The sequence below is a fragment of the Carassius carassius genome, chromosome 48 (genome assembly GCF_963082965.1).
Source record: "Carassius carassius chromosome 48, fCarCar2.1, whole genome shotgun sequence".
Taxonomy (NCBI): Eukaryota; Metazoa; Chordata; class Actinopteri; order Cypriniformes; family Cyprinidae; genus Carassius; species Carassius carassius.
The window spans coordinates 14,643,199-14,654,737 of NC_081802.1; positions in this window are offsets into that span (position 1 = coordinate 14,643,199).

An 11,539-nucleotide genomic window follows, 5' to 3' on the forward strand; every position below is an offset into this window, starting at 1 on the left:
AGCAAATCTTTTTAACCAATGAAAAAAAAAAAAAAAATCGATAGCCCCCTGAGATCCATACAGCAGGGATGACCCACATAGAAAATTCTGGTCTGAAACCAAAATGTCGGGATGCACTTGGCCAAAAACAGAAACGGAAAATGCTTTGTAATAATTTTTTTTAATTATTTTTATTAGCACCCACTTTGTTTTTGTAAATGTTTACATTAATTTGTTTGGTTCTTCTCAGTATAACTATTATCTGAAGACACTAGGCTCCAAGGTTTGAACTGTTGGTTCACATTTTGCTGCCAAGTGGACCAAACTTTGTACCAGTTGTCTGTGCAAAATTACCTAAAATTTGTGTGATGTGTACTAGGACATAATGTCAATAGTTCCTGGATTGCCCCTTGCAAGTTTAAACCTACAATGTTCCAAGATATTATAAAAAGGCAAATAGCCTCTTCAGCAGGGTTGTTGAATCCTCCTCCTGGAGTTCCATTGAGTTTAGTTAAAGCCTGTTTCAACACACCTTACTGTAATTGTTAACCAGGGTTTGACACCCCTAATCCAAAGCAACTTTGACTACACTTATTGGGGGTATTTTGACTGAAGTAACTTCAATGCTTTGTTTAAGGGCACAATGGTGATGGAATCCCCCAAAAGTACACGGATTTCCTCTGTCAGTAAAGTTCCGTTGATTCCTCCTATTTTGGGCAATGTGATGCATACTAAACACAACTTGGTTCACAGTGTCAACTCACCAAGCCGAGGTTATGCAATATTGGTTTGAATGTGATGTGGAGAAAGTCATTTCAGAACTTCCCTCATATGGTTCAATTACTCCCGTTCCTGAGATTAACTGGAAAGTCAAGGTCAAGGAGTAGACAGGGTTTCCTCGTACACCTTTTTTATCTCCCATTTTCTGTTCATTTGTGCTGTCTAGCCTTCTTTTCTTTCCTCACTCTGCCAACTCTTTTCAAACGTTGTCCAGAAGACATTCAACAAGAGGCATCAATAAAACAAAACCTTGTGCCAGTACCGGGCGTATAAGTTAACTCCAGAATGGAACAAGTGACTTAACCTTTGGATGTACAATGCCTGTGATGTATGTCTCCTTAAGCTCAGACCCTACAGCTGGAGAAAAAGAGAAAGAGGGAATCATCCGCTTCTCAAGAGGAGAGCCACTGTTATGTGGAAATGGTGAGGTATCTTGGGATTTCTTATGAGCCAACACTGTCCTCATCCTTCATGAAAACCTTAAGTAACTCAGCTGTTGCATGATTCTGGAAAAATGGCAGGCCTTATGGTGTTGATCTGAGCCCTCACTCAGTGCTGGCCCTGCCGGAAATTGCCTTCAGTGGATGAAATGCAAGAAATGTTGCCTGGACCTCCAAAACCACAACACGTTTACAGTTAGACCCCATCCAAGAACCGACCTCCCCCTGTGATCCATTACAGCAGAGCCATGGAAACACATGCACAACACAAGCCGGGAGTGGCTGAGAAGTGGCTGCGTTTCAAATCAGGCACCGCTAAAAGTGGACAGTGACATCAGATCAGTGTGTGGGAAAGATAAATATTCACCACAGCAACTGGATGGGTGAATCATTCATTTATGTGGCGTGAAAATGTTGTGGGGTGTAAGGCGAAGCTGACTCATCACAACCTTAGCGCTAGGATAAGTAGCCACATTCCCTCGGCTGTTTATTTGTAAAACTTGGAGATGTTTTGGCTTCTCATTTGTTGATTGATGTGCATTGTGCACATGTCTGAATCTTGACTTGCAGAATCTAAGGTCGTGAATGCTGAGTTTGCTCAGCTGAGGATCCAGTGAAATCCTTGAGGCAAGACTTGCTTTTTGGGCCAGCAATCAAAACCTGGCTGCATGTGTGATTGATCCGTAGTCACTTTGCACAAGTGCGGACAGATATGTTTGCAGTGCACATCCCATGCGTTGATTTACTCAGACAGACACTCTTTAGCATTCTTCATGTATGTGGAGATTGATGTGTGATGGATTGAGCTCGGTGGGAGCCTCTGGAAAGTCTGGGAAAGCCTGTTCTGAATGGTGCCAGCATGTGGTGCCGAAAGATGATTTTTAATGCACAGGTGAATGATGTATCTCTCTCACATCCTCTCCATCCTGTTTCCTCTGCTCTTGTGCTCTGCTGAGACTGAAGTTGATTTAGCCATCACTGCAAACCATAAATGGAGCAGAGCTTTTTCCATAACTCTCTGGAATTTTCTTAAAGAGCCTGGTTTTTAAAGGTGTATTTGTGCAAAAGTGTTTACACTGAAGCAAAGTAAAGTAAAATAAAACAATGGTTGGAAAATGTGTTAAATTACACAAACTGCCAATATGTATGCAAGATATTTTATTAAGTATAAATATATTTATATACATTACTTATTTAAATTCATTAATTGAAGTTGATTCCATCAGATTAATTTGCAATGTGAAAACCATTCCTGCCACTAGGGGGCTTTGTATTTACACAGTTTAGTGTGCAAGTAACGTTCAGCCACTTACTGTACAACCAAACTGAATAAGTTGTTGTGCTCCTATTATCACATGCTGAGCACTCAATACGCCCGTTTCACACATACTCCGTCTGAAGTGCGTATGAGTTGCGTATTTTTTTACGCACCGATGTTAACGGATACCAGCGTTCACATGGCAGGTGGTTGCGGTCCGTCAATGCGTTCCAGGAGCAGTGCGTCTGCAGCAGTGCAGCGATCGTTTACATACCGAGTCTATTTTTGCTGTGCTGCATGCCTGAATTAAAGTGACAGTGCATAGTTTGCGGTAAAAATGAACATGGATTGACACGGAAATGCAGTCATTTCACAATAAATGTATAATAATTAAAGCCTACTGTGTTTCACACACAACACATGGGTTTTGGCTAGATTTAAAACAAGAAAAAGAGCAACTTTAGAGAAACAAGGCAACATTATATATGCACTTTTATAGAGGCAGAAAAACAAAGTTATTTAAGACCTGTTGGATTGCGCGTAATAAAGATTTAAATGCAAAAGGCACGAGAGTCGACTGTTTCTGTCAGTGGTGAGTTTTAATTTTAAATGTTTGTGATATCCTAAAAAGTAGGCTAATGTTGTGTTTAAATGTGTTGCAGCTTGTTTCAGCAACTTATAAAAAAAAAACATAGCAGTCAAATGCATGAGTAATACGTTGTTTATATTTGAATTTAAATATGTCTATGAAAGATTGTTACTGTACTGTGATGAACTAGTATCACAATGCTTAAATAAGGTTTTTGATGTGTTTTTTTATTTTTTTTTACATGATTTGGTATCAAAATAATGGACAAATGTTGTGTTTTGTGGCTTAAACAGCCGCGGATCAGTAGCGGACTGCAAACGTGTCCTGTGTGAAAGCACAATGAGTCCGTGCTGCTTCAGCACCACATACGAAACGCACTCGGACTGCATACGCACTGCAGACGGATTATATGTGAAACAGGCGATACACTTTAAGTACAGCAAAAGCACAAAAACCTCAGTCCACATTTTCCCATACGATAATGACTGGGTACCTGATTTTTTTGTGTATCTGTGTTAAAGAGCAGTTACTGAAAGACGCGTCTCCACTCTACCTGTTTTGGGTAGTAGTCATCCAGGTGTTTTCATTGCATGGAAGCAATTATCTCCAAGTACAGTTACTTAGTAATTTGGCACGCAAGGAACAGAGAGGACAGAGACAGAAAGACAATGCTATGGCAATAAACACAAGCTAATCTAATTGCAGAATGAATTTTTTTTTATATTTATTTGCCAACTGTCCTATATTAGTCGGGACGTCCCATATATTGGGCTTAGTTGATGTGTTCTGTAAATGACCTCCCTTGTTCTTTTTATTGACTGCCACGCTGATCAAACCACTGACACTTATTCTTGAAATATAAAATGACCAATAAAAAAATGTGTCAAGCATCAAAAGCAGCCCATATTAAATCGATAAGCTCTCTTTAATTGAAAAATATTCATTTTCATATATACTATATAGCCTAATGTATATACAGTACATTATATATATTTATATATATATATATATATATATATATATATATATATATATACATCCCTTATTCTGTCCCTTATAAACCACAACTTTCCTGTATTTTCCTTTTCTGAAGTTGACAACCCTAATTAAAGAAAATGCTGTCTGCAGAAATAGTTCCAATGTATAGCTGTTTAAAAGTTTGAAGATGGATAGTGTTTCGATGGCTGGACAGACAAAATGGCCATATGGAGGGATCGTCTGTCGAGACGTCTAGGCCTAAAAAAAGGAAGAAAAAGAAAGAAACAAGGAAACACATGAAAAAAGTACATATTTTCAGTTTGTGATATTAAGCAGATTTACAGTGCTGGAGCTGAGAGTGAGATGCAGAGCCAGACAGCAGCACGTGGCTGAACTATTTCTCTCGTTTCCATCTCACGTGCCTGTGAAGAATCAAAGCTATGAGCCAGTTTACTGGGGGAATGGATCAAATGACATACAGACTTCCCTCCTCAGGCCTTGGACCGGCCTGAGTTTTGTGTGTGCGAGGTTCTCTTTGATTTGAGGAGGGACTAAACAGCGATGTGTCTGTATCCATCATTCAGTGCTGACATCCTTGTGGTCTCATGCAAATATGTGTTTGTGTGTACAGCGCCAGCACAAATAGGCCTGTTTGTGTGAGCGCTTCAACCTGCTGTTGACATGTTGCACTTGATCAGTCAAGGAACCATGGAGTGCCGTGAAGGAAGAAGTGTTGATGAAAGACTGCAAAAACATCTCTTTGTCTCTCAAACCTGCTGAAAGATGCTGTTTTGATGCCAGTCACCTTCGCATCAGCCCCTAACCAACACCAAATCACAACCAATTTACCGAGAAGCGAGTAAATAATGGAATACGTTCGTCAACAAGGAAAAACTTAAACAATAGTTGAGTTGAAAAACACCCGGTGGGATTTATTGTGTTTCTGCCACTCAATACAGTAACAGGGTGAGCCGAGAGTTTGAATGCATCGCTCAAAAAGAAGGATGTTTTGAAGACCCGTGGGGACGTTTCCTGTCAGTGTAGATTGTTCTGAAAGGCCTCTGAGAAGTTTAAAAAACAACACATCAGGATCAAATGACTGTATAATTGTAACGTTGTCGAATGAAGATAAGTGACACAGATTTACCAATTTTTTTATTGTCGGAAAATAGGTTTAGTCATAAATAAACACAGCAGAGCCCAGGCTAATGAGAAAATAATTTGTGCACAGCTACAGTAAGCTAGAGCAGACCTTCCGAAAGGCCTTGAATTTGTTTAATGGACTAATCGCACATAGTCACACCAGCGATCAGTCTGCGGTATAACGGCGGCAGCTGGGATCCAAGCAGGAACTCTTTTTCCACCCTGGTACTCATTAGATCCCAGAACGATCTGCGTTGAGACAGTTTGGAAGGAATCCATTGACGGCGGCGAACGCGTTGGGAAGCACAAAATGTGCAGTTGTTATGCTACCTGAAATAAAGAAAGTGGGTCAATGACATGATGACCTTTTATTTTATGAAAAATACGTTGTTTGTGTTATAAGCATTTTTTTTAAATCGCTGAATATAAAATAATAAAAATATATAAAAAAAGAATAAAAACAGCTTTAACCAATTATAATTTAATCACATTAAAAATCTAAGTCTGTCGCAATTTGATGATGGAGATGTTAGATTAGGTTGTAAAATGTCATGTGGTGCGACTTCCCATAAACATAATTAAAGTTATAACATAATTCAAAAGATTTTTCCAAATCATTTCATGACGCGTTTCCACCGAAATTACCCGGAACATTTGTACCAGGAACTTTTTTCCCCCCAGACCTGTTGCTTTCTGTGTTTCCACTGTGGTCTAAAGTACCGGGAAGATTAGGCAAATAGACTGGTGACGTAGGTCTGTGCGCGTTTCTCAATATACAAAGTACGCTGATTTTGGACATGCATCCTCGGTTGTTCGGACTTTGTGCATTCGACTCGGGAGTGTGATGTCTGCTACGATGCAAATCTGGTAATTCTGCAAACAGCAGCGTACCTGATAACATCAGTCAGCTCGCCTTGGCTACTGCAATTTTCCTGTATATTTACAATAAAACAAATTATGATATCAAATATCACTGCCTCCTTTCATTTTCATTTAAACAAAATAACAGCTGCAGAAATGTACTTAGTTCAGGGATATGTGTGTATATATACAGCCATTACAATGAAACAAATTATTATATAAATTTGCCTTTTTTATTTTCATTTTAAAATATAGATAAATTGAATACAGACCAAAGATAACCTGTTAGATTTACCCAAAATTAATTATATTTTATGTTTAACCACTATAGGGACATCAGAGCTAGCGGCACACATCAGAAAGTCTAGCCGAGGTGAGGCTGCTCTTGGCGGATACATAAGCACTGAGCTCCTGCTGATCGCGTGGAGCTCACCATCTCCGAGATCGGCGAAAAACATTTTTAAATGGGAATTGTCTTTATAAATAAATCACAGATTTGAGTTTGAAACAACTACATTCTCGCCTGAAATACTTTTAAAATTACATTTCATGACACAATAACAGTAATATTTTGAAAATGATCCGAATAAATGGTGGTTGAACCAATCAGGATGTTTAGCACCCAAGTCCCGCCCCCGAAAGTTCCGGAACTTTGAAAAAGTACTACCTTGCCAGCAGGGACTTTCTGAAGGGCATTTTTTTACCCGGAACTTTATTTAGTTCATTGTTCCTGCGGTGGAAACACACCAAGTACCAGGCCAAAGTCCCTAGTTCCTGGGTAAAGTTCCTGCGGTGGAAACGCTGCATCAGTGGCAAAAAGTGTCTTGATTTACCTGAATGATCATGTACAATCTTTAACAGAAACAGTCAAAACAACCTTGAAAGATATATACATATATATATATATATATATATATATATATATATATATATATATATATATACAGTACAGACCAAAAGTTTGGAAACATTACTATTTTTAATGTTTTTGAAAGAAGTTTCTTCTGCTAATCAAGCCTGCATTTATTTTATCAAAAATACAGAAACAAAATTAATATTGTGATATATTATTACAATTTAAAATAACTGTTTTTAAATTTATTATACTTTAAATTATCATTTATTTCTGTGATGCAAAGCTGAATTTTTAGGATCATTTTCACATGATCCTTTAGAAATCATTCTAATATGATGATTCATTATCAAAGTTGGAAACAGTTCTGCTACTTAATATTTTTTCAGAACATGTGATACTTTTTTAGGATGCGTTGATGAATAAAAAAAAAAACGAAGCTATGTTTTTAAAATATAAATATTTTGTAAAAACAATATACACTACTGGTCAGTAATTTGGGGTTAGTAATTTTTTTTTCTTTCTTTTTTTTAAATAAAATCAATACTTTTATTCAGCAAGGATGTGTTAAATTGATAAAAGTGATAGTAAAGAAAATATATTATTAGAATATATATTATTAGAATTTTTTTTTTTTTTTTTGAATAAATGCAATTCTTTTTAACCTTTTATTCATCAAATATATTAGACAGCAGAACTGTTTCTATATATATATATATATATATAACTGTTTGGCATCATTCATGTTCGTAGCCACGTCTGGGATGAGTTACGAGTTAAATTTTAATACTTAGGGTCTCTTGTTCAAATCCCCAACCATAAGAGCAATAGCAAAATAATACATTTGTTGAAGTTATTAATAAAAAACTATAAAGCATTACCAGTAATTGCTTTTCCAGATATATATCTGGAAGCTTTAAGATTTTAAATGCCAGGATGTCGAACTTTGGAATGGCTAAAATCCATCGTCTCATTTAATATGTCGGGTCTCTTTTCTTACTGTGAGCAATCTTTAGCATTTAAGCATCTCCCTCAGAGGAACTGGTGCTGAGGTGTAAAGCTGCCAAATTCAGTAACATAATGATACTGCCGAATAGCTCCAATTGCAACCACCAGCTCGCAAGTGTATAAGAGCTTTGCTTGGGAAAACACACACAATCACACACCTCTGGACTGAATCTGTCCATCGCTCTGCCAAAGCAGGTGAATGTGTTTGAAACCGATTAAACGTGAAGTCTGGAATTTTCCTCCGTAGGGGCATAGGGGAATTATGGGATGGGAAAGCCGTGGACCAAAACAACACAGGGAAAAACAAGAGAAACAGTGAGGGAAGGAGAGATTGATTCATTTGGTGGCTCTTAATTTTTGAAATCTCATTCATTAAAATGTCAATTTTTTTTATTTATTTTTTATTTTGGAGCCAGATGACTAGAATGACTCAAACTATACATGTGCATTTTGGATCATCCCTAATGCTCTCCCTGTTGTGTTCCACAAATTAAACAAGAAATGCATCTGCAAAGATTTATCTGCATACATTTATAAAATCAACTTTTTATAAAACTTGTTTACATTTCTTCGATAGACCAATCTACTTCATTGGCATGTAATTTTTGCATCCAGCTGCCGCTGATCACAGCTTGAGCATAAGAAGGCAGCAGGTGCAATGCATACCAGCTTTTTGCTTTGGAGCCGAGCGACAGTATCGTTCTGCTCAGCTGTGTCTACGGTGAACTACGAGTTCAGCATGCTCTCGGAAGCTTTCTGTGTTGGCGAGAAGGCGCTTCAGCAGTGGTCGTTCCAGTGTCGAGTGGATTGGACACTTCAGGCTGCACTACCCCTTGTCATGTTGCAAGTGGCCATCTCCTCTGTGCGCCTCAGCACTAAAAGAGCATTTCCCAGATAGAAATTTCCTCTAAAAGTGCTCCACAGGTGCGTCTTTATAAAGACAACGGATCGTCCTTGTAAGGATGCCGTTTCACCCGTGCGTTTCTGGGTGCAGACGTTACCTGGCACCGGGTGATGGACACGATCGCTGCCTCACGTGTCTGGGCATCAAGCACGCTGAGGTGGCCTTTGTGGATGCATCATGTCCCCATTGTGGGAAGATGACCATCTCGAAACTGCGAGTTCGCTGGGTCGTGCGATGTCCACACTAGTGGTCCAGGAGCGCCAACTCTGGCTGTGTCTGGCAGACATGAGGGACACCGACAAGGTCTGGTTTCTCAATGCCCCTGTGTCACAGACTGGCCTCCTTGGCCAAACAGTCGAGAGCTTTGCCCTGCAGTTCTCGGCTGCCCAGAAGCAGACTGAGGTGATCCAACACATCCTGCTGCCTCCACCTTAGGGATGGGTGATATATCGCATGTGATTTTCACGCGCATTTTCAAATGGAGCGGCAATTATTAGACAGAAGCGTAGATCACTGACAAGCTATGCAATATCGCGTTCATGAGCAAAGTTACTCCACCTGTACGCCGACCGCAGTGCCCCAGCCTGCTCATCGCAGAGGGTGGCCCCCTGCATCCATCCCCGCTCCTGTGCCGCATCCTCAGCAGCCTCCAGCAAAGCAGTGCTGTGGAGCCACTCTCAACTATCTAGACGATTGGCTGACACTAGAAAAATCTTGGGATCAGTTGTGCGAGAACAGAGACGAACTCTCACCGATGCAGAGAATCACTTTTCTCAGTATGGAGTTGGATTCGGTCGAACAGACAGTGCGCAGTCGGTGCTAGCCTGCTTGAATACAACCCGAATTCCGGAAAAGTTGGGACGTTTTTTAAATTTTAATAAAATGAAAACTAAAGGAATTTCAAATCACATGAGCCAATATTTTATTCACAATAGAACATAGATAACGCAGCAAATGTTTAAACTGAGAAATTCTACACTTTTATCCACTTAATTAGCTCATTTAAAATTTAATGCCTGCTACAGGTCTCAAAAAAGTTGGCACGGGGGCAACAAATGGCTAAAAAAGCAAGCAATTTTGAAAATATTCAGCTGGGAGAACATCTAGTGATTAATTAAGTTAATTGATATCAGGTCTGTAACATGATTAGCTATAAAAGCTTTGTCTTAGAGAAGCAGAGTCTCTCAGAAGTAAAGATGGGCAGAGGCTCTCCAATCTGTGAAAGACTGCGTAAAAAAATTGTGGAAAACTTTAAAAACAATGTTCCTCAACGTTAAATTGCAAAGGCTTTGCAAATCTCATCATCTACAGTGCATAACATCATCAAAAGATTCAGAGAAACTGGAGAAATCTCTGTGCGTAAGGGACAAGGCCGGAGACCTTTATTGGATGCCCGTGGTCTTCGGGCTCTCAGACGACACTGCATCACTCATCGGCATGATTGTGTCAATGACATTACTAAATGGGCCCAGGAATACTTTCAGAAACCACTGTCGGTAAACACAATCCGCCGTGCCATCAGCAGATGCCAATTAAAGCTCTATCATGCAAAAAGGAAGCCATATGTGAACATGGTCCAGAAGCGCCGTCGTGTCCTGTGGGCCAAGGCTCATTTAAAATGGACTATTTCAAAGTGGAATAGTGTTTTATGGTCAGACGAGTCCAAATTTGACATTCTTGTTGGAAATCACGGACGCCGTGTCCTCTGGGCTAAAGAGGAGGGAGACCTTCCAGCATGTTATCACCGTTCAGTTCAAAAGCCAGCATCTCTGATGGTATAGGGGTACATAAGTGCATACGGTATGGGCAGCTTGCATGTTTTGGAAGGCTCTGTGAATGCTGAAAGGTATATAAAGGTTTTAGAGCAACATATGCTTCCCTCCAAACAACGTCTATTTCAGGGAAGGCCTTGTTTATTTCAGCAGGACAATGCATAACCACATACTGCAGCTATAACAACAGCATGGCTTCGTCGTAGAAGAGTCCGGTTGCTAACCTGGCCTGCCTGCAGTCCAGATCTTTCACCTATAGAGAACATTTGGCGCATCATTAAACGAAAAATACGTCAAAGACGACCACAAACTCTTCAGCAGCTGGAAATCTATATAAGGCAAGAATGGGACCAAATTCCAACAGCAAAACTCCAGCAACTCATAGCCTCAATGCCCAGATGTCTTCAAACTGTTTTGAAAAGAAAAGGAGATGCTACACCATGGTAAACATGCCCCGTCCCAACTATTTTGAGACCTGTAGCAGAAATCAAAATTGAAATGAGCTCATTTTGTGCATACAATTGTAAACTTTCTCAGTTTAAACATTTGCTATGTTATCTATGTTCTATTGTGAATAAAATATTGGCTCATGTGATTTGAAAGTCTTTTAGTTTTCATTTTATTAAAATTTAAAAAACGTCCCAACTTTTCCGGAATTCGGGTTGTACATTCAAGGGCAGGACAGTGGTCCCACTGAAACTCTTTCAGATGATCGTGGTGCATATGGCGGCCGCAGCGGCACTTATACAGCTTGGCCTGTTACATATGAGACCGCTCCAGCACTGGCTTCATGGCCGAGTCCCAAGATGGGCATGGAAGCGCGGCACTCACCGGGTCCAAGTTACACTGGCCTGTAGCCAAACCCTCACCCTGTGGTCAGATCTTACGTTCCTCCAGGCAGGGGTGCCCCTACAACAGATCTCCAGGCATACTGTGGTTTACACAGATGCCTCCACCACTGGCTGGGGGGACAC